The sequence below is a fragment of the Apium graveolens genome, chromosome 2 (genome assembly GCF_009905375.1).
Source record: "Apium graveolens cultivar Ventura chromosome 2, ASM990537v1, whole genome shotgun sequence".
In the NCBI taxonomy this organism is placed as follows: domain Eukaryota; kingdom Viridiplantae; phylum Streptophyta; class Magnoliopsida; order Apiales; family Apiaceae; genus Apium; species Apium graveolens.
Genome location: NC_133648.1, coordinates 98,543,771 through 98,550,540, shown reverse-complemented (window position 1 = coordinate 98,550,540; position 6,770 = coordinate 98,543,771).

The following is a 6,770-nucleotide window of genomic DNA, read 5'->3' as shown; positions in this document are numbered from 1 at the left end:
TCTTTAGCAAGAGATTTAAGAGACACACGCAAATAATACAATTCAGTAGACATGTCATTAAAAGCATCATTGCACTCTTCTTTAGTAAGCTGTGTTAAATCAGTAGTGATTACCTGGTTGCTTGATGAACTAACTTCATTTTCCTCAGAATCAGCCATGAGAGCCAAGTTGACATATTCCACATCTTCATCCTCTTCTTCTCCATCAGCTGCCCAATCTTTTTCTTGAGTAATGAAAGCCCTCTCCTTTTGTTTGAGCAGATCAAAATATTTCTTTTTGTAATCTACTTGGTCAAATTTCTTCTTTTCAGAAGTTGGCTTTCTGCACTCACTTGCAAAGTGTCCACTTATACCACAATTGAAACACTTGAACTTGGATTTGTCCACCATGTTCTTATGAGGTTTAGTGGCTCTAGTGTTTTTCCTAAATTTCATCTTTGCAAATCTCCTGGACAGAAATGCAAGATGCTCATCAATACCATCCATATCATCTTGGCTGGAGTTGTCTTCATTCTCAGCAACTTGCTCCTTACCCTTGCTTGATTCTGATTTGCTTGTGCCATCTTTGGAGTTTGATGTAGATCTCACAGTTTCTTGTCTGCATTCTTTCTCATTTTCAGCTACCAAGGCAACTGAACCTCCTTTCTTTCTTCCCTTCTCCAATACCTCATCCTGTTCCAGCTCTAGTTCATAAGTCTTCAAGATTCCATATAATCTTTCAAGAGTGAAGTCCTTATAATCTTGAGAGTTTCTCAAGGAGACAGTCATGGGTTTCCATTCCTTTGGCAAGGATCTTAAAAATTTAAGATTTGAATCCTTCACCTGGTACACTCTACCATACAGCTTCAGTCCATTCAACAGCTTTTGGAATCTATTGAATGTGTCATTTAAAGATTCATTTTCTTCAAAATGAAAATACTCATACTGTTGAATGAGAAGCTGCATTTTGTTTTCTTTTACTTGTTCTGTACCTTCACACAGTAGCTGAACTATGTCCCAAACCTCTTTGGCAGTTGTGCAATTTATCACATTATCAAACATATCCTTGTGAAGACCATTAAACAAAATGTTCATAGCCTTCTTATCCTTGTGGACTTCTTCTGTGTCTTCCATTGTCCATTCTGCTCTAGGTTTTGGAATGGATTGACCAACAGCAATTGTGGCCGTAGCAACTGTGGCTACTTTGTGGGGAATGTGAGGACCATTCTCAATGCAGTTTACATAACCTTCATCTTGGGAGAGTAGATGAAGGTGCATTTTCACCTTCCAATGGTGATAACTGTCTTTGTCAAGAACTGGGATTTTTACTCCAATATCCTTCTTACTCATCTTTGTTAGTTACCAAGATCTTTAAACTCTTTGTGTGTCAAGAGCTTGCTCTGATACCAATTGTTATTCCTAGTGGACTAACAATGAGATTTACAGAAGGGGGGTTGAATGTAAATCTCAAAACTTTTTCAAGTTTTGAGCAGTTTTAAAGGCTTTGTGTTCAAGATAAACAAGTGTGTGAATTGCTTTAAGCTAATACAGACATATATATATTCAAGCACTAATATAAAGAACACAACAGACCTTAAAAACTTTTCTGGTGGATTGTTGTTCCACCAGAGATGGTATTTCAGAAAATCTGTGATTCAAGATGTTGATCACAGCTGCATCCTAGTACAAACTAGATAATTTTTCTCTCAAGATTTTTCTAAACAGCACTGGAAAAATTCTTATCTAATTACTAGCTGCTACTTGGTTTATATATCACCAAGTGTACAAGTGAAGACAAAGATAAAAATACAATAATAAAATAAGTTATCCACTTGTTTCTTCTCCATATCACTCAAGTACTTTGTTGACTATTGCCTCTTTGTACTAGAGTAGAACGGCTGCTTTTTCTGATGTTCCTGAAATTAGGCTTCCACATTTCAGTTATCTCTGTCAACCCATGTGCCTCTGTCTGCTGTTACAACTACCACTTATCAACTGCTATTTAACTTAACATCCGTTGAAGCCTTCATCCGTTGATGGCTTTATCTGTTGATGTGTTAGCAGTTGAAGCTCTATCCGTTGAAGCTTTAGAGACATCCGTTGAAGCTTTGTTTCTCATCCGTTGAAGGTCTTTAAAATATCCGTTGATACCACTTCATTTATACAAAATTACAAGGCATGAAATATTTACATTTGGCCTTCCTATTTGCATATCTTCTAGTAGTCAACATAACTTATATTTTCTCTCAACTTCTAAGAATTATATCTTAAATACAGAGACTGAAATGTGCTACAACACTAGACTTATTTCTAAGTAAAGCTGCACCATCAACAGATAGCCAAAGTGGTCTTATCCGTTGAGGCTACAAACACTAAACTTCTACTTAAGTGTTTTGTTAAACATATCATCAAACTAATACACATATAATCCTAACAGATATTAATTGCTATCTGAATTAAATGGAAATGCACATGTAATGTAAATGCATCAGTTGTGTTAAATGTGATATTATTCTCATATATTCCTCACCATTTAACATAAGCTACCTATAGATATAAATGCATTATTCTGTGTTAAAAACAAAAAGGTTATTCCATTAATATTTTTGAAAAGGTGTTACACTTTCTGCATATTCAAGACAGCAAACTGAACATTCTTAAATGCATAATTTGTCATCTTACTAGAGTCTATGTGTTAGGGTATGCTGCACTTCACCTTTATGTCACACAGTTTCCCAAAATCTGTGTACTATGTAATTAAAACAGTTTTAAAATAGTATAATTAGGCACTTCATGTCACTATTTGCCTATAACTGCTATAAATATATAATGTCCCAGAATAACTAAGTAAATACCTAGGACTTGGACTTATGTGACACAACATGCTTTGGCAAATTACACTCAATGATAAACACTATTCATGAACAGTAAAAGTGACTTTAAAATGAAATTATTTTCTAAACTGATATTGCATTTTGTGCAATGTGCATGCATATATACCTGTTACTTGTTGCATTCACACACACACTTAGACAAAGCTTATCTTCTCTACTTTACAAGTCATGAATCCAAATGCAATGACATATTACCCTAGACCAAGAACAGCCATAACCAATTCATATCTACTTCAAGATATGGAAAAGAAACAGTTTATCCACCATAAAAATTATGCCTTCAAAACTATAAACACTTCCCAGTCCAGAAACCCTAACCAAAGAGCTTTGTACAGAAACCCTAGAAAAGGATTTAGAAATCACACCATTCTATTCTATCAAAGCAGAAAATTCCAAATCCCAAATACTCAAAACCCTAGACCCTCTAAGCCTTTTCAAGCTAGGGCACACACTAGGAAATCAAATCTCAGAAATGAACCAAACACAAACATAAACAGTTCCAAACCCCCTCCTTCAGACCTTGCAAACCCTTCCAACTCAAATAAATACCTAGACCTTATCAAAAATGTCCAGCCTGGCATTTGTCTGAATCTGACTGGTGAAGTTGAGAAGGTAATCAGAACTGCTAAATGGGATGGGTTAGTCTTTCATTTGTGTAGACAGTACTTCATACATTTGATGGGTGAATTCTATTGCAACATGAATATCATAAAGGGAGTAGATGGTGTGCTGCATTTTACTACCACTATGAACAAGAAGGTTATTTATATTGATAACAAGAGTCTAAACAGAGCTTTGCATTTACCTTTATACTTGTGTGGACTTCCTTGTCATGATATTTATTCCTTGTTTGTGTTTAACAAAGCTAAGTATGAGTTAATATTGGGTGTCCTCTGTGAGTCTGATGTGCCTTTGGGGTTGTCTGATGTTAACTGTGGTATCCATTTTAAGCATTTTAAAGGGGTATTTCAACACTTAGCTTTAATAATTAGGGACAATGTGTTACCTAAGCCTAATCAAAGCAAGTATTTTGACTTTTATGATGTAAAACTCATTTACCTCCTTTATAATAACAAGATAAACTTCAGTATATCCTATGTAATCTTGTTAAACATGATAAATGCTAATCCGGTAGGATACATGCCCTATGGTATTCTCATTACATGTTTCTTTCTGATGTGTAATGTTCACCTTCCTGAAAAAGTTGCCAACTTGGGTGATTCTTATATCACCAAAGACCATATAAGACCTCAAATCTCCCTTACAACCTATGAACCTCAAGAGGTTGAACCTACTGTACTTCCTCCAGTACTTAGAAAAGAAGACGTCTTCCTCTCAAATTATGAGTCTGTGAGAGTCATGATTAGTGAGCTTAAAAATGAACTTAAAAAGGTTAAAACAGAAAATAAGGAGATTAATGACAAGGTGGTTTACCTAGAAAATGTAACTATATCCTGTAAGAATAGGATTTCCTATTTAGAGAACCTAGCTGGATCAAACCTAGGGGAACCTAGTTTGACTAACCTAGAGATTGTGAACTCATTCCAAGTTCCAGTCTCTAATGACTTAGATATGGTTCAGGAATTAGAGGATATAGGCTTGGATGCTAGAGGACCCCCCATTGAACTCTTACCTGATCTGATTCATGATTGTGATGTGGATGGAAATGTGGTTGGATGATCTGTGTTTGCTGAACTTGAAGTGGTGTTTGATTCTGTGCTACTTAACTCTGTTGATCTGATGTTAACTTTTGTATCTTTAACTTTGTTTGTAATGATGAAACTAGATGTTGAACTTGTAATTCTCTGGAGTGTATGCATTCTTTTTGCTTTGTAATGTTAAGACAGGTTCAAATATTTGTTCTATTTAATCAGTGAACCACACTGATTGAAAAGGAACATTTTTGGCTTCTTGTGAATATAAAATTTGCATTTTATTATATTCCCTTGCAGTACTGTATTTATGCCTTTATGAATCACTAATATGCATCTACAGGTACTGATGTCAATATACTAAACGGTTGTACTGATAAACTAAGGAAATGATTTCAGTTTGCTGATAATTGAGATAGTTAAACAGTTTGATATCCTAGAACTACAACCGCTTTATTAAAATCTGACTAGTCTACTAACCAGTTGTATTCAGTCCACTAGTTCAAAGAATATATATATGGATTAGCAACTGTGTATACTAATCATTTTGCAGATTAACAAGTTCATTTCTCAAAAACACACAGTGCACAAACAAAATGCAAAAGAAGTGTATTTGACATTTACCCACTCACACACATCACTCAGGTATGAAAGATACACAATGTTGGACTTATTCAAACTGTATTGTAATAATTGTTTATTTAATTTATAACATGATAAGTTAGAATCAGTTTAGAACAATTTGAATGTAAATAGTTTTTTCCTTAGAATGTAGTAGTGTTTATCCTATGTAAATTGCAAGAACGGTTATGAGTTTAGATAGAAAGCACTGAAGTAGCATGTATTAGTCTTCTAGAAATGTAACAATACAAGACATAGAATGTATTAGGCTCTCACATGTGTAACAATTTCTATTGCAAGACTGTACTTTATATTATTAAATCTGTACAACTCGACAGGTTCATACGTACTTCTACTAAAACATCATGCATGCAACTGAACTAAAATCAAGGATAAACAGTTATATATGCTAGTTCAAGTTTAAAAGACTTGCGTAAAATAAATTTGTATTTGCAGTAAAACTCTTTTTGTGATTGTTTAAAACAAAACTATTTTTATTAAATGTCATAGTATTATTTAATCAAGGTCTAAAATCAAAAAATTACATGCAATTGAACTTAGTTAAGGCCTACAAAGTTCGATATACATACTTGATAATTATTTAAATTGAAAAGTTATGCATGGAAAAACTCGTATCACAAAACTAATTTAAAAGGTATAAGTAGGTAAATGTTTTCTTATAAAAAGAAGTTATATCTTTAAACTGCAATTAGCATGTTTTAGCAGAGTCTTAAAATCTGAAATTTTGCATGCAACAAGGCCAAATAAAACGTACATAAATGAATTACACTTAACATGTTCTCTTACTATAAGGACTATAAAGCCATCATTGTTTGCTTCAAGCTATGTATACTTAACCAAAAATTTCCCATACTTAATCAGAAATTAGACTGCATGAATGAAACTGAAAACCAATAAGAAACTACTTCACCTACTTTTTGTTATCTTCCAAACAAAAGGGGAAGAGAATTTAAAGTGTTTTATTGTAAACTAAAGGGAAATAAAAAGGAAAAAAGTACTTATATGAATTTAGACCCCTCAATTTTTCAAATGCCTAATTTTGCTAGATAATCACTATGCTTCAATATTTTTGAAATATCTAACAAGGGTTTGCAGGATCTATCTAAGAGAGGAATCAAGCTGAGTCCCATAAACTGTATGTGCAAATTTTTTTTAAAACTCATGCATACACCAAGGGGAAGCACACACTTGAAAATTTTAAATTTTATGTTTGTTTGGCAAATACCAAAAAGGGGAAGATTGAAAGGATATCTTCGATATATTATTTATTTTTGTATTTATACGATTAAACATAAAATTTAAGTACACTTAGATCCTCTCCATTAGGACATGATTTTAATTGATCCGGATCAAAGTCAAATAATCAAACCAGCTAAATTATTTTCAAGACTATTTATAAAATAGATATTCCATTATTCTAAAAATATCAAAATTATATTTTATGGAATATATCTCTAATGCAATTTGATCAAATAAGTAATATCAAGTTATGATATTTTTTAGATCACAGTTGCAACATCAATAAGGCAACAAGCTCGAATAAGGAATATATCAGAAATATTCTTTAGAGATCTCGTGTTAAATCAAAAATGTTTTACTCTTCG